Consider the following 22,237-nt stretch of genomic DNA (forward strand, 5'->3'; position numbering starts at 1 on the left):
ATTCAAGGGATGCTACTACGATGGGATTTTATTTTATAGTATGGGAGAGAAATCTGGCTCAGCTCAGACAAATGGAGATTTACAGCTAAAGAGCATGGTGGGGGTCACTGAATGTAAAATTAAGATGGAACATCAAGGGTAAGGATGAAGGGATTCTGGCTAAACCATCTGGACAGTAATATTGTTGAAGAAAGGCTAGGGTCATAAACTATTGAGATCAGGGGATAAGGAATTTTTTAAAAGACTTATTAATATATTTTAGAGAGAGGGAGCAGGGGTAGGGGTAGAGGGAGAGGGAAAGAGAATTTTAATCAGACTCTTCACTGAGCATAGAGCCTGAGGTGAGGCTTAATCTCAGGACCGTGAGATCATGACCAGAGCAGAAACCAAGAGTCAAACGTTCAACCAGCTGCACCAACCAGGTGCCCTGGGAATAAGGGATTTGATCAGATATTAAGCATTATAGATACTGAAGCACCTGGGTGGCTTAGTTGGTTAAATCTCTGGCTTTGGCTTAGGTCATGATCTGATCCCAGAATCAAGCCTGGCATTGGGCTTGCTGCTCAGTGGGGAGTCTGGTTCTCTCTCTCCCTCTGCTATTCCCCCTGCTCAGGCTCTCTCTCTGTCAAAATAAATAAATCTTAAAAAAAAAAAAAAAAGAGTGGTAAGATACCAGGGGTGAGAGATAAGGAATTTGATCAGATATGAAGAGTAGGATAGGAGATTGCTGAAAAATTGACTAAGCAGATTTCTTGCTAAAACTGGGCTAAGTGGGCGGAGCCTGAGGTCAAGGCTGGACAGAAAGAGGACTCAGAGGAACTTGACTCCAGTCTGGTCAAGGAGAAAATCTTCATCATCCATGACCATTGTATTTTCTGCAGTCACACATTTTACTAATTCTTTTATCAGACATTCAGTGAACGAGAAACATGAACACAGCAGCAATAATATAACAAATGTAAGTGCTCTAGCAGAGACAAAGGCAGTATAGGAATCCACTTCATCAGATTTAGAATATGCATGACTCCATGACTGAATTACTATCACTGCTTGACTGTTGAGATTAAGATGTAGTACAGAGGATCAGAGGGAAGGAAGGGAAATCTGAATGGGAGTTATCAGAAAGGGAGACAAACCATGAGGCACCTTTAACTATAGGAAACAAACTGAGAGTTGCTGGGGCGGGAGGGGAGTGGGAGACATGGAGTAACTGGGTGATAGGCATTAAGGAGGACACGTGATGTGATGAGCACCAAGGGTTATCCACAACTGATGAGTTACTAAATTCTCTGAAACCAATGATGTACTATCTAATGGCTAATTGAATTTAAATATCTAAAAAAGACACTTAAAAAAAAGATGTAGCATAACTCACAATATCCTTTGAGTGGAAGAATGTGCGGAATTTCCACACCTCTGCTGTCCAAGTCCCATGGCTAGTAGCCACATGTGGCTAATGACCACTTAAAAGGTGGCCAGTTCAAATGGAGAAATGCTGTAAAAGCAGGATAAACACTGGCTTTCAAAGACATATTGTAACCAAAGGTCAGAGAGTATTGCCACCCTCACATCACAAACATCGCATGACTTCTACAGCTAATGAGAGTGGGACCCAAGATGGGAGAGGTCAACCTGAAAGTCCAGGATGTCAGAAAGAATATGGGGAAGAAAGAGTCACAATCCTGGAGTGGATGGGCTGAGGACTGTCAGATTGCCTTTCTTTTTTTTTTTTTTTTTTTTTTTTTTTGGTGATTCTGTCTGTATACGGACAAGGATAATTCACTGGAGATGACATCTGTATGCCTCACCTTTTCAAGGGAAAATTATGAAAACGCATATACACCCACAGCCATAGTTTAATTATATTTGAAATGTATTCAGAACTACTCCAGTCAGTAAATTGCATATTTTCACATTTAGCTTCTCAATTTTCTCTTCGGCACCTCCCATTCTTGAAATGCCAACACAAATCCCATCTCTTGACTAAGGACCATAAACTACCTCACTATCAGAGTCTACACAGTTCATTCATTCATTTGATTCATTCAAAGCAACCTAATCTTGAGTGATGTCTTAGGCGCTCTTCTAGGGACTGGTGACACGGTGAACAAAATAGGTAAAGATCTCACTTTCATGGAGCCTATCTGGTATTTAGGGGAAAATCTTTCCTTATGAACATAAAAAGACTTATTATGGATGTTGCTTAGAATTTCAGTTTTTTTTTTTTTCTTGACAGTATCTCAGGTGATCATCTTTGAGGGGGTTCTCCTGAAAAATACCTTTGGGGGGTGCTGACTCGACTTTCTGAGTCAGACACTTTCCTAAAGACAGGGGTCACAGAAAAAGTGACAACTGTCACTCTTGCAGTAAGAACAGGGATCACAGTACTTGAAACAGAGATATGCTGCTCAGCTGTCAGAAAGTCCACAAGGCTCCAAATGTGTGTGGCCAACTAATGGAACCTGTAACTCAGAGGTTGTCATCCTGAGAGCAATGGGAAATCCCTCTATTTAAGGAATCTCCTTGACGGAAGCTTGACAATGGCCTTGATTTACTTACTATGATGTTTAGGTGATTATACACATTAAGAAAAGTGCACAAGGCACTTACATTTCCATGATACCATCAAAGATATTGTTGTTTTATTAAAATGTTACATCTAGAGCTGTAACGTATAGAGTAGTTAAGTCAATCAGTATGTGGTACAGGTGAGACTATTGTAACAGCCATACTTCCATAAAAAAGAAAAATTTTTTGTGGTTTCTGATCTAGGAATCAGCCAGTGAATAATTCTATATCAGTGTCCAGTTACCGGGCTAAACATGTAATCTATTTATATTTCTGAGGGTAAGCTGAATTGTGATCACTGAGCCAGCTGTGTTCTAGTAACTACTCATTTACCCAACATAACAGATATAAGAAGGTAAAAGGCTTCTAAGGAGACTGGTTACTTATATTTTGAACCACATTTTGGCAGGTATAACTTGCAACTTGTGCTTAGTGCTAAGATTTCTGATATTTACTTTCTCCTTCCTTTGGCAAGTCAAGTTAGTTAAAAAGTAATTAGAGTTGAGTCCATTGTTTTTCTTAAATGTTTACAGAGATATAGAACTCTCAAGTTTCTTTACTAGACAGGATTAGATCACATTAGTGATAAAGATCAGAATGATTTACATTGCTAAAACGAGAACTTCCTGTCAGTTTGGAGAAAGCTCATTTTTATAACCAACATATTGGCTGGGCTAGAGATTAATGAGTGCTATGGGTGGGGTGATGAAAGTGATATATTCAATGACCTGTGGAATTTGTTCTGTAATTTCCCCACTCCTCTGGTCAGCAGAGCGTCTTCTTCAGTACCCAGCACTGCCCATAACTGCATTCAGAAAATCACTCTCCAAAAATGGTTATTTGTTTTGCCTTTTTGATAATTTTTTAAAACATTTGATTTATTTACTTGTCAGAGAGAGAGAATGAGAGCATAAGCAGGGGGAGCAGCAGAGGGACGGGGAGAAGCAAGCTTCCTGCTTGGTGGGATTGCACAAGGGCTGAAGAAGACAGAATGGGAAGGGGACAAGGAGAATAGTGGGTTTCAGATTCTTGGGAACAAAGCCCACATTTATTTCTATGTTTATCTCACTGCTCTAAACCCAGGTCACAGCACAGTGCCTGCAGCAGAGTCATGGAAGTGCTCCAGAACTGATAACTATTGCTATTTATGCTACTCAAATTCCTCCACAAAGGGCCAAGTGTCATAGCTTCTCCCAGTTCCCCACACTGAACGCAATGAAGAATCAAACTATCGGGTTAAGGATGGCGAGGGGCATTTAACAGGACCCAGATCACAGGAGCCATATTGTATTGCAGGACCAGGGGTCTTACCAGTGACTAGGTATTCACTCCTCTTGAGAGGCTAGCTCCTTGGATCTCCCTCTTCAATCCTCTGAACCCATGTCTGGCATCAGAAACAAAAGTAAACATAACGTATCGCCCTCGTTTATTTTTTACTATTATTTGTTACAGAGGAAGAGAGAGATCACAAGCAAGGGGAGCAGCAGGCAGAGGGAAGGCAGGCCCCCTACTAGAGCCTGGTATGGGATCCAATCCCAGGACCCTGGGATCATGACCTGAACCAAAGGTAGATGCTTAACTGAGTAAGCTACCCAGGCATCCCTTATTGTCCTTCTTTAAAATTTAATGTATTCTCTCTCCCTCTCTCTTTGTCCCCACTCTGTCACTCATACTCACACAATCACAGAGTCACAGACAATAGCAAGGTATTTCCCATTCTAATTCGCTAAGGCACTATGAACTTAAGCTCAACAGAATCACTTTGCCAGCTGCTGCTCTACCGTGCCCTGATCCCTGCTCTATCCCCAAGCTCGATCTGTAACTCAAGTGTCATGGTGGTGGCTCTTTCTGCCCTCCCTCCACAAGGCTGTCATCAGCACACTCTTCCCCGTGGCTCCACTCCCCGGCACTGGCTGCCTTTGGTCTACTGGTATGCCCTCTCCTAGAGCTTTTCCACTCTCCCTGAGGGGAAGACAACCCTTACTTCTCCCCTGTGGCTGTCACGTGTCCGCTATATATTGTGACGATCAGCCCAATTAAGAGATTGGGAACTAAAAGACCGGCTTCTGCTTATGGATAAAACTAACTCTGGGGTTTGGGACACATGACAGCAGCACATGGTGGTAGAACTGAGATGGTTAGGGAGTTAATCTGCATTTTCACATCTGGTCAGCAGCAGAACAAAGAGGACACCCCAGATCTCCTATCTCCCAGAACAGTACTCTTCAGGTAACTTACAGCACCATCCTTCTCCAGCTTTGGAAGTGGCACTTTTCCAACCCCAAAGTCTTGATTCTAGGCAGCACTCCGAGAGATACTCCCTCCAGAATCACCCCTGGCTGGAAGTAGTGGTTGGCCAAGGCCTCTCAAATATCTTCCCTTCAGAGTTGCGCTTGCATCAAACTCAAAACTGTGGCACGTACGGGACTTTCCTGTCGGCCTCTAGCTCTAATGACCTATTGGACTTCAGAGGTGCTCTTTTATACCCACTTACCTTATAACATCAACGTGTGACTCCTCTAGAATTCTCTCCATGGTTTTTCTCCTGTACTAATTGTTATGGACTGAATTGTGTCCCCACAAAAGTCATATGAAGAATTCCTAATCTCCAGTGTGACTGCATCTGGAGATAGGGCCTACCCAGAAGGGGGTACTGAAGGCTTGGTGAGGTCACAGGAGTCCTAATCTGCTAGGACTGGTGTCCTCATAAGGGCCCTCATAAGGGCCCCCTCTCTGGGGGCCCACAGAGAAGAGGTCATCTGAGGGCACAGTTGAAAAGATAGTGATCTATAGACCAACAAGAAAATGCTCACTGGAGACCAACCTTGCTGGCACCTTGATCTGGAACTTCTGGCCTCCAGATCTGTGAGAAAATACATTTCTGCCATTTAAGCCCTCCAGCCTGTGTTTGGTATAGCATCCTGAGTAGACAAAAATATACTGATAAAGCCTTCTGTCAAGCTTGGGAGAAACTTTCTATACACTGTGCTCCATGCTTTTGGGTCTAACCCTTCTCTCCATAGCCATTGCTAATATTTGAGCCAGAGAAGTCATAAGTACTAGCAATGTTGGAATTGGATAGGGGATCAATAACCATCTAACACAGTATCCCCAGCTATGAAGAATTAACACACAGACACACAGACACACACACACACACACACACACACTACAAACATGGTTATCTCACTTAATTACATTGGTGATTTCTTGATACCCAAGCCCACATGCCAGCTCCCCTTCGGAGTACTAACCTCACTATCTCCCTGTGACCTACCCACCTCCATGCAGACCTAGGACCTTATAACTCAACTCCTGCTGAGCTAATGACAAAAGTTTATGATTCAGTTCCTATCTCTCCTGCTTTATTCATGACCTCTTAAAGTCTAGTGACCCATCCTCCTCTTCTTTCTAAAAAACAAAACAAAACAAAACCCACTGCTTCCTGGGAACCTTTCAGATTTTTAAAAAATTTTTAAAATTTTTTATTTCTTTTCAGCATAACAGTATCCAGTGTTTTTGCACCACACCCAGTGCTCCATGCAATACGTGCCCTCCCCAGTTCCCACCACCTCATTCCCCCTACCCCCCCACCCCTTTTAAATCCTCAGATTGTTTTTCAGAGTCCATAGTCTCATGTTTCACCTCCCCTTCCAATTTCCCTCAACTCCCTTCTCCTCTCCATCTCCCCTTGTCCTCCATGCTATTTGTTATGCTCCACAAATAAGGGAAACCCTATGACCATTGACTCTCTCTGCTTGACTTATTTCACTCAGCATAATCTCTTCCAGTCCCGTCCATGTTGCTACAAAAGTTGGGTATTCATCCTTCTTTCAGATGTTTTTTACCTCTATAATCTACTGGAGGATAACAATGTACCAGAACCCTTGAGTGACCATTAATGCCTATTGGTCACATCGTGTATGCTACGTAGGACCCTATTCTGTGTTCTTAACAATCATGGCTTCGACTCGTTCTGAAGGTGGACTTTAACTGGAGTCTATTGTGCAAATACCTGAAGCAGGAAGTCCCCTGCCCAGTGAATGAGGCATGCAGACTTCCAGAGGTCTTGAGGTCCTCTCTTCAAATATACACATTCACTTTGAGAAATCAGGATTCCCACCCAAACGAGAGACAAATGAAAAGAAAAAAAGTAAAAAAAGAAAAGAGGAAAAAAGAGAGAGAGAGAGAGAGAGAGAGAGAGAGGGGAAAGAAAGGGAAGATGAAAAATAAGGTTCAGCCCAGATGGGCCCCAAAATAAGATTAATGAAGTAGACAAACAAAAAGAGATAAAAAGACTGATACAAGTATATGACAAGAGAAATATATATATATATATATATATATATACACACACACATATATGTATATATATACATGTGCAAATAAAGAAAGAACCTCGTCAAAAAGAACCACAAGTGTAAAATTTATATGCTATCAGGACAAACACAAAAAACACAGAAACACTGGTGGAAGAACATGGGAAAGTTCTTATAAATTCTCAGTGTGTGCGAGGAAGGTTGTTTTGATTCTTCCTGGATGTATCTTGATATCTTTGTTAAAGGACTCAACTTTCCTAAGATAATGGGGATTAAAAATTGGTTTACCTATAGGGGTAGTATTGATTGGGGAAAGGGGATTACTTTAGAGTTTAACTCTATATGAATATTAGAGGATAAAACTAAAAAGGAATAAACTAGACTAAACTAAAATTTTAAAAAGGGAATTCAAAAAATAAAAATGCAAAAGAAAAACATAGGTGTATGTATCGAAAAGTTAGGTTAGAAAGGTATTTGGAATTTGATGTACTGTACAACTCGCTGTGATGGTAAATAGGTTAAAAAAATTACCTATGTGTAAAAAAAAAAAAAAAAAATGAACCGGAATAGTGGGAACAAGTGAACAATACAAGTTTTCCTATGAAGTAGTGGTTGTTCTCTTGTAGTCGTTTTTTTTTCTTTCTTGGTTTGTTTTCTCGGGGAGGGGCCTGCCACGTGGGTTGTCAGTCAATTATGAGTGGCTGCCTTCGGCTCAGGTCATGATCCCAGGATCCTGGGATCGAGTCCATCTTCAGTCTCTCTGCTCAGCAGAGAGCCTGCTTGTAACTCTCCCTTTGCCTGAAGCTCTGCCTACTTGTGCTCTCTCTGTCAAATAAATAAATAAATAAAATCTTTTTAAAAAACTGGAAGGGCTTCTCAGTCACTCTTTCCTACTATCCCCATTTGTACATAAGGAAAGGCAGTGCAAACCTGGAGGGAGGATCCAAGAATAAAAATGAAAGAAAGAAAGAGAGAAAGAAAGAAAGAAAGAAAATGAAAAAGAAAGAAAATGAAAGGAGAACTGGATGAGAGACTAGAACCAGAGCTTCACCAAAGTATAGCCTTCCAGGAAGTAGAAAATGGGATGTTTGCTTCCAGCTTGGAGAGTATTGGAGCTTGGGTAAAAGAAACAAGCAAAATCCCAATGATTACGAGGCTCTGGAGGAATGGGGTGGGGTACCCAGGTGACCAGTAGGTTACAAACACTGATTCTACCCATTTTCATTAGAAAGAAAAAAAAATACCCTGCAGTTCATCCTCTTCATGCCCCTCCCTCCTGAAAAGAGAGTACAAAGCAGTGACTCTCGAGGTACATAAAAATGAGTGAGACATAAACCAACAATCACAAATGTTTCAGAAAAATCAAGCCACGGAATAAAAGAACAGCTTTAATATGTTTTATCCTTTCTTTCAAGAGAGAATATGCACCTAAGGGGGGGAAAAAGTGTTAGACATTAACATCAATGTAATTAAATTAATCATATGGATAAGCCAGAATATCTTATCATGAAATGAGAGCAGGCAGTTATAAAAATAATTAACCGATATCTTGGAAATACAAATAGCAACAGAAGTAAAAAGAAACCTTTCAAAGAGATGGGTTGAATAGCAGAATGAGCACTGCTTAAAACCAAACCAGAGAGATGGAATATCAAGCTAAGGAATTCTCTAAGAAGGCAACCCAAGGAAGTAAAAGAAAAAACCTCTGAGTGACAGGTAAGGAATTACAGAAGACAGACCTAAAAGTTCCAGTAGAAGTCTACAGACATCCCATCGGTTTGTTATCCTTCCTGCTTATCTTCTCAGCCAAAAGTAAAGCACCTTAGCGCCGTTGGACATTTTCCCAGTTATTGTTGGCTTCTGGCTCAGAGGCTCAAGTGCTGGTTTGGGCCCCAGTTTTCCCCCAGGATTCCCCTACCAGCACCTGTGACTTTTTCAGACAGCCTCCTCAGGAAGCCCAGGACAACCAGCAGCTTCAGCGCTACCCAGTCCCTAGCACTGTGCCTCCTAAGCTAACACTTCGTTACACTCTACCCGTCGAGAGCCGGTCCGAGGCGACGCCCCAGGACTCCAATGAGTCCAGCTGCCAGATGCCAATCCAGCGATGAGAAAGCTCCTGAGCTCCAGAAAGCCACATGGGGACGCTGAGCCCCAAGACCCCTGCATCATGGTCCCGCCCCTCCACGCAGACCCCGCCCCTTTATCAGCCAGGCTCTGTTGGAGTGCGGGGCCTTGTGGGAGTTGTGGTCCCCGCAGGGCCTCCAGCCTCCTGCGGGAAGGTGGGGCTGGCAGCTGGAAGAACCCGGGAACCACAGCTGCGAAGGACGAAGGACGCCTCTGCCTCCCTGGGAACTCAGGCTCTATGGCGGCCAATTAGGCAGGACCACGTGAGTCTCCAAAACAAAGAGCAGGAGCAGGCTGGGCGCCTTCCCCTAGGCCCGCCGCCCTCCTGTCCTCCCACCCTCTCGCACTCCCTCACTCCCATGAGCCCCCTCTCAGGTTTGGGACTTGATGAGGGAGCAGGAGGCTGACTGAGGAAAAAGCAAAAGCTGGCACCTTGCACCCCCTCTCCACCCGCTCCCCTCTGTAATATGTGTAACATTCCTCAGGCACCCCTGACCGCCATAAACGAGAAACAAAGAGTTAACTTGCAGAGCTCACAATCCTGCAAGACAGGCATCTCCCAACTATCTTGATGTTAATGGCTTGGTAAAAGACAACTCCTCTTTAGCATATGAAAACTCCCTTGAAACCTCCCTTACCCTCACCTTCCCCCAACCACAGATTTCTTAACCTGCAGCTCTTCCTGCCCACAGGTGCTGTCCCCATGCCTCAATAAACCACCCTTTTGCAGCAAATATGTCTCAAGAATTCTTTCTTGGTCATCAGCGCCGGACCTCAGCCCACTGAACCTCGACATTAAAGAAATACAAATTAAAATCATAATGAGACATGCTTACATATTTATTAGAATGGCTAAAATTATAAAGGCTAATTGTACTTGGTCTGAGCTAGATTGAGAAGCAACAAAAAATCTAAACTGTTGTTGGCATATATCATGATACAACCACTTTGGAAAATAGTTTGAAATTTTTTTTAAATGACTACTAATATCACCTACATTATTTTAAAGCCTGTTTAAGGCTTCTGAAATACATAGGTTTTGTAAACACTTATTAAGCATCTTGTATATATCAAACACTTTAAAAATCTCTGCTTTAAAAACAAAACAAAACAAAAAAACTCTACCTCAATGGAACTTTGAGTCTGAAAAAGACACAGGCAATATACAAGGCAACAGATAGAATAATTACATATTTGATTATATACTCCGAGGATGTCACATTAAATTGATATGAAAATGATGAGAAGGATCTGGATTTCTTGTCAAAATTTTTTGCCTTAAAAAGAAATTGATATTTAGGGAAAGTTGTTACTGAAAGAGGTCCTGTGTCAACCAAAAATGTTAAACCATGATCTGACTAAATTTTCCAGTTGTGATCATTGCTTTGTTTAGCTGTCTTATATTAAGACTGAATTTAGTAATTCAGTCTCAAATTTCAGTAAGTCTTTTTTTAATGATTTTATTTATTTATTAGAGAGCGAGAGGGAGGGGCAGAGGGAGAGGAAGAACCAGACTCCTTGCTGAGCAGGCAGCTGATGCAGGACTGGATCCTAGTACCCTGGCATCATGGCCTAAGCTGAAGGAAGACACTTAACCAACTGAGCCACCCAGGCACTCTAGACTGTAAACTTCTTAAAGGTAAAAACGTTTATTCTTCTAGTAGTTCCACAGACATTTCTAACATCCATAAGAAAGCATGTACTGATGTAAAATGCCAGCAAATCCAATTATTTAGAAAAGAAAGAAAGAAAGAAAAGATATATCTGGATAAAGAGAAAAACAGAAAATCTAATAATACATTGAATTATTAGAGCAAAGAGTGGAGGAAGAGAAAATAAATATGAAATAGAGATTTCCACTAAAAGAAAAAAATTGAATAAGGCAGGAGATTTAGAAAATTATTATGACAGACTTGAGAAAAAAATAAAATGGGAATTTTTAGAAAATAGCAATGAATGAAAAGGTAAATTGCTCCTACCTCTATAATATTAGCTGTTTGTTGTTGTTGTTGTTGCTAATTTACCTATTTAAGCTAATAAACAAAGAAAGGTTTCATTTAGGGATAAGGTTTCTATATATATATATATATATATATATATATATATATATATATATTGCATTTAGGGATAAGATATATATATATATATATATATATACATATATTAATTTTCATTGTTATAAAATGTGTCACAGGGCGCCTGGGTGGCTCAGTGGGTTAGGCCGCTGCCTTTGGCTCGGGTCATGATCTCAGGGTCCTGGGATCGAGTCCCGCGTCGGGCTCTCTGCTCGGCGGGGAGCCTGCTTCCTCCTCTCTCTCTCACTGCCTGCCTCTCTGCCTGCTTGTGATCTCTCTCTGTCAAATGAATAAATAAAATCTTTTAAAAAAAATATGTGTCACAGAAAGTGTTTAAACTTTAAGATACAGATGCAACATGTAACGAACTACGTTGTTTGAACGTCCAATTTGTAAATGCTATTAGAGGAAACTTGGTGGAAATGTCCTTATGTGGTTGTGTTTCTGGAACTAAGTATATTTATTAATAAGGAATAGTTTAAAATTATGAAATGACCAGGAGTGGACAATTTTCCTAATCCTATCAGCTCTTTGCAGCTCTTTTATTAGCCCCCTTCAGGAATATCAGTTTTATTTATCTAATTAAATTTTATATTAATGTGCTTTTGACTTTTGGCCTTTCTCTTCCTTCTGTTCTTTTTTTCCCCCTAAATTACATGTTTCTGTTTAACAGCTACTATCAATTTTTTGATATGAATTCTCAGCATCAATTTACTAACTCCAGAGATGAAGCAGCATCAATATTTAGAAGCGAAGAATACAAAGCCTTGGGCATCTGGATGGCTCAGTCAGTTAAGCATCTGCCTTTGACTCAGGTGGTGATCCCAGGGTCGTGGGATGGAACCCCAGGTTGAACTTTCTGCTCAGCTGGGAGCCTACTTCTCCCTCTCCCTCTGCCTGCAGCTCCCTTTGCTTGCGTTCTCCCTCTTTTTGTCAACTAAATAAAATAAAATAAAATAATGTAAATAATACAATTATTTATTTATTAAAATGCATTTATTACACAATACATAATGTACTGCATAATTATAATAATGATTAAATAATTTATTAAATATTTATATTAAATATATCGATTTAATTAAATAAATATTTTTTAGAATTTAAAATATTTCAAATTTAGATTGTTAAATATTAAATCATTAAATTAATAAATATCTAAACATAATTAAATAAAATAATTTATTTATTAAAATGAATAAAATAATGTTGTCATTATCTGAGCATGTATTTTTAAATAGTCTAAAAAAACCATCTAATACAGTCTAAATACATTGAGTTCAGATATTTATACAAGTTAACCCAGACACTCAACCCACAGACAGTTTCAAAACATTTGTTTTTATCTACTACTCAAAATACGATTGTAATGTATTTATTTATAACTTTGACATAGCAAGGAAACTTGGAGGAAAAGGAGACATTTGCTTTTAATATTTGAAAATTATTTTGTTGATTTAAAAACAATAAAAACCTTAACACATGAGCATTTCTTCTTAAAAAACACTGTGAAGTTTCTGAGTCACATTCTATTAAAAGTGCTGATAAAATGGCCTCAGTTACTCATTTAAATTATCAGCTGAATGGGTAACAAATGAAGTAGAGAGCTTTTTAATTATTTATGAATGTATTGCTTGTGGATGGAGTGCCACATAGAGTTACCTCTCTTTTTGGCTTTGTTTTGTGAGCAGCAGTGGAATCTATGAATGAGATTAAACATAAGGACATTCACAGAAATTCTTAATGAACTTCTGGGGAAGGGCAATAAGTGCAAGGAAAAACTGCAGCAAGACTAATTACAAATTTCAAGTGGTCATCGCTTAATTATAGAAGCTTTTAAGTTCAAGTAATATATCTTTTTTATGAGCCTATCATATTGTATTAATTACCACAAACTGCACTCTTGAACACTTATCTTTTCACATATTTCTTATTCTTAGTACTTAAAATTACCCTTATGATTGATCAGTAAATGGATTTTACTGACAATGCATTTATTTACATAAATAAATAATGCTGTTTATATATATAAAAACAATTGAATATGTGTATGTGTTCAATGAAATTTTTTTTCAAATTAACATCTTAATTCTACCACATAGGTTACAAATAGATATAGACTTTATAGATTCATCAAATATTTTATTCTCAAATTTATATCTCCTTTGTGAAGTAAATGAAACTGTATATTTTAAATATAATCCTATCACATGTAACAGTTACTAGTGCATCCCAGGACATACATAGGTCAGGTCCTACTCAAGGCATCACGGATAACTGGATTTAACTTTCTATCCTGGGAGTCTTCTGTATATTTCTGTGGCTTTTATACTACAATCAGGAGGAAGAATTCTTTTGCTAAAAGCTTCCAAATCACTATGTGAGTAGATTATTTGTAGACTAGTGATATAATATTATAGTTTAATATGTAAAGCATGATAAAATAAAATGCTATTGCCATATTTAATTTGTTCAGTAAAGCATTCATTTAGTTATCAAGCATTCATTTGCTTTTTTTAAGATTTTATTTATTTATTTGACAGACAGAGAGCACAAGTAGACAGAGAGGCAGGCAGAGAGAAAGGAAGGGAAGCAGGGTCCCTGCTGAGCAGAGAGCCTGATGTGGGGCTCTATCCCAGGACTCTGGGATCATGACCTGAGCAGAAGGCAGAGGCTTTAACGCACTGAGCCACCCAAGAGCCCCAAGCATTCATTTTCTTTATACAGAAGAGATAGAACAATATTATATAGTAGAAAATACAGTAAATAATCTAGAAACCTTGATCATTTTGTTTTGGCAATTTTAGAACATAAAATTAGCTAAAGCTCAAGTGCAAGTTATATTTGTATCATAGGAGGAAAAGTTAATTAAAAGTTTGTTTATTACCATAGTTTAACACTTCAACAAAATGATAACGAGTCAAAAATTAATGAATATATGAAGTATACAATAAAAACAATAATCTTGAGTGTACGTGACTCACTGTAGGTATTGATAGGCTAGAAATCAAAGGGAAAGTATCTATAGGGTTTGTTCAGTTCCATGCTCATCAGATTAATAGGCTTTCTCATATTGCTTCCTTCACCACATTAATTTGTCTAATGAAGTTTTCAAGAGTAAAAGACAGTGATAGGTTCATGGCTGGAGAGAAGGTACAGAATCTAAGATAGTTCAGCAGTGCTTATTATTTAAGAGAAAGACAGCATGGGAGGTGAGGGGTGGAAGTAAAGGGATAAGAAGAGAGAATCTTAAGCAACCTCCTTGCCCAGCACAGAGCCTATAGGGGCTTCGTCTCATCGCCCTGAGATAACAACCTGAGCTGAAATCAAGAGTCAGATGCTTATCTAATTGAGTCACCCAAGTGCACCATTTTTTTTTCCTGTATCTTTATTTTCATCTCTTTCTGTAACTGAGTTTCCCTTCAAAATCAGGACTTGCATACACAATCTAAATAATTATTTTGGGATTTGATCACGTGGAAGAGGAGAGAATGAGAAGAGCTAAGTGGTCCAGGAGAAACATATATGAGTTCAGACTGAGTGGATTATGATTGTGGACAACTGAGCATCAATCCTAATGCACAGAATACATCTCAGAATTATTTTCCTGAAACAAGAAAGAATCTGTTTAACCCACTGGCTTCTGCATCCTATCCACAGTGGTTAAAATTCATCCCAGAAGTAATTAATGTCCCTGACTTTTCTATTACTGGGCATGAGAGAGGAGCTGAGTGGGCTTGGTCAGTGTCCCACCTAATGAAAGGCAGAGCAGATTCAGGCAAAAAAAAAAAAATTATTAGTTCTTTCCAAATTAGATTTAATGGGATTCTATTTTTCATTCATGAATTCATTTTACATTTTATATTTTATCGATTTTTCTAAGCTTTGGCCAATATTCACTGCATTTTTGAATAGCTTTTATCTATTATTGTAAATCATTTTTCTGCTACATTTGTTTAGTCATGGTTATCCATTTCTTCTTCCAAGTTTTTCAGATATGTGATATCAATTTCCAAATAAATTATTTAAAATGTTTATTTTTTATACTAAACTTCTATGAAAAACATTGATATATGTATTATGGCATATTGTTCCCCTTTCAACTTATTTTTTAAAATGTGAATGTGCCTTGGCAAATATATATTGTTTCTTTTTATGTTTATGTAGATTCTTCATAATTTTCCCAAGTTCATTGGCTTATGGTTTCTATTTTTTAAATAATTTTCCTACTGCCAATTAATAGATTTTTTTCCATTACCTTGTCTAAGTTGCTATTGCCATTATAAGTAAAAATCATCTGGAAATCTATATCCCTGTCCAGTTTCCTCAAATCACTCATTATTTTCAGGATCTAGTTGGATTTTCTTACAGGTTCCAGGTGGACAAGCTTTTGAACTGGTGCTAATTATTATTTCTGTTTCTGGCTTCCTGCATTTACCAGCTTAGGGATCATTTTTAACAATTATGATGAAATGAGGCATCCTATTCTTATTCTCAACTTCATTAATAATGATATTAGTGTAACATGTCCTACAAGATAATAATAGATACATGTAAAATAATTTCATTGACCAAAAAAGTGGTGGAAAATGTAAATAAAACACAGTGGCAACCAACTAGTCATTTCAAGTTGAGCTATTTTTTTCCCCCTTTATCTCCCTGTCTCTTTAATTTCCTGTAGCACATTCCTACAAAGTATTTTAAGGTGTTTTATATGCACATACATAGAGATCATCATGGAGTCTAAATCTAATAATTCCTTGTCAGTTTTAAATATTTTAAGTATTGTTCATTCCTATGTCAGTTGTCTATTAACTTTTTCTCCACACTGCACTTAATTGCAAGGAAATATTTAATTTTAATATAAATTAATTAATCACTTTAATAAATATTTTTACCTTATGGATTAATCTTTGATGCTTATTTCTTAATTTTTTTTAACTTTTAAAATTTTATTTATTGAGAGAGAGAGAGAGTGAGAGAGAGAGAGAGAACAAGCGCAAGCAGGGGAAGCTGCAGAGGGAGAGGGAAAAGAAGAAGCAGGTTCCCCACCAAGCAGGGAGTCAAGCTCAGTCTCAGGGCCTTGGGATCATGATCTGAGGTGAAGGCAGAGGCTTAGCTGACTGAGCCACTGAGTCTAATTGTTATCTTTGATATTTAAGGAAATACTTTATCATCTCTAATTGATCCCCTATGTCACAAATACAGTTTTCTCTATGGTGCTATTAATTTTATTGTCTTCAGATTAGACTCTTTTTCTAGAAGCATTTTTAATCAGTCTCTTAGGTCTATAATTTAGTTTTTATACATTTCATTTAGTATTTTATTTTATCTTCATCATTTCTGAGTATTCCTGACCAGTACTCATTGGTCAAATCTTTCTTATTAATCTATTCCAAAAATTTGTTTGTTTCTATAAGATTTTGTTATTACTGCTGTCGTTCTTAGGTTTTGCCTTTATATTCTTTTTGTTTTGTTTTGTTGTTTTATGCTTTGGTGTTTTTGTTGTATTGTTTTCTCTTTCTTTTGAATTAATACAATCAAAGTTTTAGATTTCCTTCATACCTTTAATTATTGTCACTTATTTTCACAAATGATATTACCATAGTACAGTGATTCTAAATATTTCTGAATTAGCTGTATTATTTCTTTTTAGGTATAAAGTTAACTTCCAGTTACATGGACTTAATATTTTGGTCATTCTATTCTAGTTTTATTGCCTTATCATTGGAAAATATAGCCTGATACTGAACTCTAGGTAATGATGTGGGAGAGCTAGGTTCTTGTCTCTTGGAGTCAAAGAAGGAATCTCGTGGGCAATGGAGAGTGAGTAAGTGACAGAAGTTTATCAAGTGAATATTCTTTTTGCACCACACCCAGTGCTCCATGCAAGCAGTTCCCTCTATAATACCCACCACCTGGTACCCCAACCTCCCAACCCCCCGCCCCTTCAAAACCCTCAGATTGTTTTTCTGAGTCCATAGTCTCTCATGGTTCAGCTCCCCTTCTAATTTCCCCCACCTCCCTTCTCTTCTCTAACTCCCCATGTCCATGAAAAATTAACTTAAAAGCATTCATCCACCAGAGTACCCAAAGGGCTCCCATATAAACTATCTGTCGTTACATTATGTCCCAATGTGGAGCTCGATCCCAGGATCCTGAGATCCTGAAGGCAGAGGCTTTATCCCACTGAGCCACCAGCCCCAATGTATTCTCTTCAGTACCAGAATCTGTAACCAATTGACAGATGAAAAAGGAGGCAGTCAAGTGAAAAACAATAGGTCTTAGACCTGCAAGAAATTCGAATTAGATGAATTCAGCTACTCAGGCACTGTTTTACATTTTCAGATCTCTGCAGAATAGGGGTTAACCTTTTCACAGCATGTAAAAGAGAAGACTATAACACATAATATGTGTAAGCATGTAAATATCAAAATATATCCCATTAGCTGCTAAGACACACAGGGCCTATTTTTTCTCTCAAATTCATGAATATGTAGGAGCAATAAGTGAGAAGTGAATGTATACTCTTCTCTTCGAAGTCTTTTAGAAATCTAAAATATGACTTTCTATGGTTTGTGTCTCCATATTCCTTTATTGCCAGTTTGAACAAATCCACATGCTTTGATTCAAAGGTAATAAATTCCTCTTATTTGGAAAAATGATGTTTATTTTTGTTCTCTCACCCTTCGCAGGTGGTTTCATTTTAGCACACTTCAGAGTTATAATTTAATGCTTATTAAAACATTTATTATGATCTACATAGATGAATGAAACTTTTGTTTTATTAAATTATTTGACAAAAAATCTGTTATTTTTAAAAATGTATTTCCTTTGAAGGGTTATTTTAGAGCATTCAGAGAGGATCTAGGAGTGTGGTATTATGCAGTTTTTAAGTAGGTATGAAATGGTTATTTATATGATTGTTTCTTTAAGGCTTATGTATATTGTCCATTATATGCTATAAAATATTTTGAAAGTAAATTTAAGGTATGTTTTACATAGTTTATTTTTTGGAAAAAATTATTGAAATGACTTATGAAATTCAGTATACTCTCAACATTTATTTATTCTGAAATTTACCAATTGTCTATTGAACCTATTATATGGCAGATATTACTTCAGACTACCCTGATAAATGAAATGCTTGGCTTTGTAGAACTTTTATTTTAATGGGTGAGATGATTAAAAGCTATAAACCTTAATAAAAATTGCATAGTGCATTCAAAACTAATGAGTACAAGGGGGAAAAAGAAAAATTCGATCAGGGTGAGAAAAATCAAGGTTGCTAGGCAGGGGATGGGGAGTTAAAATTTTTAATAGGAAGATCAGGGTAGTTACAATGAAGCTGACAATTGAACAAAGGTATGGAAAGGTGATGAATTTGCCCAGAGCTATCAGCAATAAGGTCACTCCAGACAAAGAAATTGGCTATCTTGAAGGCCATAAGGTTGGATCGTGCCTGGCATCTGAGGAATAGCAAGGAGGCCACTGTGAGTAACTGAAGAGTAGCAGAGAAAGAGGTCACAGAGGTTAAATGAGTGGCTAGATCATGTAAAAGCTTAGAAGTCATTGTAAAACTCTGGCTTTTATATTTGGAAACTTACTGTGTGATAGAATTTCTGCTAATAACGGAGAGTTCAAATGTCCATAAAATTTCAAGGATTCTTATTCTAGTAATACAGAATAAAGAAAAAGAGTTCATATTTTCACATGGTGTAACAAATGCTCGGAGATCCAAGTGGAGGAAGCTATGGGAGCACAGAAGAAGGCACTAAAATCACACCAATATATTTGATGACTGTGACTATATATAAATTTGTATTTTCTAGATTTTTTATAGTCATGGAATCACGCAGCATATACTATTCATTGCCTGGCTTTTCTTTGAGAAAAGCATCATTACATTGAGAATCTCCAATTGTAAATAGTTCATTTTGATGTTGAATAGTAATCTCTTTAATGAGTAGATCATAATTTGTCTTTGCTCTATTGATGGACATTGATGAACATTTCCACTGTTTTCAATTCTTAAAAATAAAGCTGCTATGAAATTCATATACAAGTCCTTGTATGAACATAGGGTTTGTTTCTCTTGGTTAAATGCCTAGAAGTAAAATGGCTATTTGTGTAACTCCAACATATTTTGCATTTCAAAAAATTTTCAAACTATTTTCCAAAGTGGTGGTATCATGATATATGCCAACAACAGTTTAGATTTTTTGTTGCTTCTCAATCTAACTCAGACCAAGCACAATTAGCCTTTATAATTTTAGCCATTCTAATAGATATGTAAGCATGTCTCATTATGATTTTAATTTGTATTTCTTTAATGTCTAAATGTTGAGAAATTTGTCATGTGCTTATAAGCCATCTATATCCTTTTGGTGACATGTCTCTTCAATAATGTTCTTCACATGTAAAATTGGATACTCTGTTTGGTTATTAGTAAGGTTTTTTATTTTTATTCATTTTTTAATAATCATAGTAGATGTCCATTATCAGATATATAATTTGCAAATCCCTTCTCCATCTTTACGGTTTCTCAATGGAGCTTTGATAGCTGTGTCTTTCAAGAAATATGCTACTTCTTTCCTGGTACACAGAGGTATGACTAGAACATTATCAATGTTGACCTTTGCAAAGAAAATCATGGCTTAAGATATATGTAGTCTGCAGTTCTTGGGAGTGTTCACCATCCTTGCCTCTAACTCATCTCTCACTGCCCACACATTCAGATATAGGGGAATATTGATTGACAAAATATTAATTGCCAAATAACACTAGTTGGAGAATAAGAAAAATGCAGGCACCTAATTATATAATATTACTTAAATAAAATATGTTTTTATAAGTGCTATTGGAAGTAAATTCCTCAATACTTTAATCACACAGAATGATGGAATCCTAGATTTTTTTTTCTTGTATTTACTAAGAAAATGATCATGCCTCAAGTATATTAAAATGGAATAGGGAAAATTAAAATTTGTTTTAAGTTGATTTGCATGTGTTGTGCATATGTGAGAGAGAAAGTGAGAGAGAAAGAGAAAGAGAGAAAAAGAGAAAGGGAAAGACAGAGAGGTGGCTGCAGTGAATTGATGAGTTGCAGGATAGATTTTAAAGATTTGTCTTTTGCTTTCTACATTTCCTTTTCCTTAGGTTCAAGAGAACAATCAGTAATATCTCAGATGACTGCTGGTAACATCAGCAGAAAGAGTGAGAGGTTCCCAGAAAATTAAAGATGAGATATAGTTTTCCTGACATAAGAAAAGTCATTTTTTGTCCCCAGCTATTTTCAATGATCTATACCCCACCTGTGTACTTGCCCAAGCACACTTCTTCCAAAACTCCCTGGGAGGTTCTTACAAAGAAATGCAAAAACCTCACTAGTTAAGGATTTTGAGGGAACAAGGCAATGGGAAAACTCACAGTCACCACCAGACCAGGAAATAGCCTAAGCTATTGAGACAATAAATCAGTGGTAAAACTCCTAGTGCTATTTCAAAAGTAATCAAGGCCTTGCATTCCTTGTCCCAGAAAATGAGCCCAAGACCCCATCTAGTTTATAGCTGCTCTTGAAGCCTGCAGAGTCCCTTTCCCTTGTCCAACAGTTACCTCTGCTTTATTCTAACGTTGAAGTTTCTGCCCTCGGTGGAATACAAGCTTCATTCAGGTGAACATGCAATACATATTGCACAAATACATATGTGGATGTGCATGCATCCACAACCTTATGACCAACCATACATGGGATAATAAAACTCTCCCTTCTGAGTATTCATCTTAAATACTAAATAAAAATGTCTCTCCTGTTCAAACAGTCAAGGCTTTGGAACTTATTCCCTGTGATCTCCTTGTATGTTGTAAACAAAGATTCCTTTGTTTGACAACTCCACCTGTTTCTGTGATTCACCAAAGACTGACCTCAGTTAGTTCCGTTACTGTAATGGCTTTCACTACTCTGATTCTACCTCTGCAAGTCTCCAAATTTAACTATTTTTTTCTCCCAATTCCGCATGTTCTTGGCTTTAAACTGCAACTCTGAAGAGATGATTTGCTTGTTTAAAAAAAAAATCAAGAAAAGGGAGTAGTAGTCAACATTGTTACTTTGAACTTCCTGCCCTAAGGGGCTCTCCTGTTGTTTCTCTTTGACTTCCTGGACTGAAACGACAGAAATTTGGCAATGCATCACTCCCCAATCCAGATTACTGACAGAACAGTTTAGACTCTTAGAAAAATATTAGTTTAAAAGATCACATAGTTAAATACTTAAGCATGTAGTGTAATATAGTGGTTTACAAGAAATATATTTTGGTCATCTGAATATTTGGTTTTCAACCATGGCTACTGACTCACAGCTCCTAAAACTCTTGGGATTTCCTGTGATAAGGGTGAGACAGGTGTGTTTTGTTATGTTAATGAAGTGACCTTCAGACCTCACTCAAGGCAAGGGCTGTTTGCCTGAAGGACCAACCACTTGGTGAAAGCCTTCATAACTTTTTGCCCAACATGCCTCCCCTTCCTCCCAATTCAGGATTATCTGGGGAGGGAAGAGGAGCTGGAGATTAGATCAGCAAATGACAATGATTTAGTCAGTCATGACTATGTCATGAAGCCTCCACAGAAAACCTGAAAGGACTGGGTTCAGAAAGCTTTTAGTTTGTTAAATGTATGAAAAGGCAGGAAGAGTGGCAGTCTTACAGAAGGTAATAGAAACTCTGTGCCCATTCTCCATACCTTGCCCTGTGCACTTCTTTATCTATCTATTGATTTAAATCTTCTATTATATCTTTTAATAAGCTGGCAAACATAAAGTAAGTATTTTTCTGAGTTTTTTGAGTCCCTGTAGCAAATTAAAAGAACGTAAGAAGTAGGCCACTGGGACTTCCAACCTGTAGTTGCTCCGTCACAAGCACAGGTAATAACCTGGGGCCTACAGTGAGACTGGCATCTGAGATGGGGTTGGAGATAGTCTTGGAGGACTGATCCCTTAACTGATGAAATCTTAGGCTATGTTCAGGTAGATAGTGTCAGAATTTAGTCGAATTCTTGGAGATCCTGCTGTTGTCTGAAAATTATTTGGCATTGTTGGTATGATGTCCTAAAACCCAAAAAGATATAGCTACCTCAAAATAAGAATAAGGTTGACAG

Source organism: Mustela lutreola, chromosome 17 (assembly GCF_030435805.1).
Source record: "Mustela lutreola isolate mMusLut2 chromosome 17, mMusLut2.pri, whole genome shotgun sequence".
Taxonomy (NCBI): domain Eukaryota; kingdom Metazoa; phylum Chordata; class Mammalia; order Carnivora; family Mustelidae; genus Mustela; species Mustela lutreola.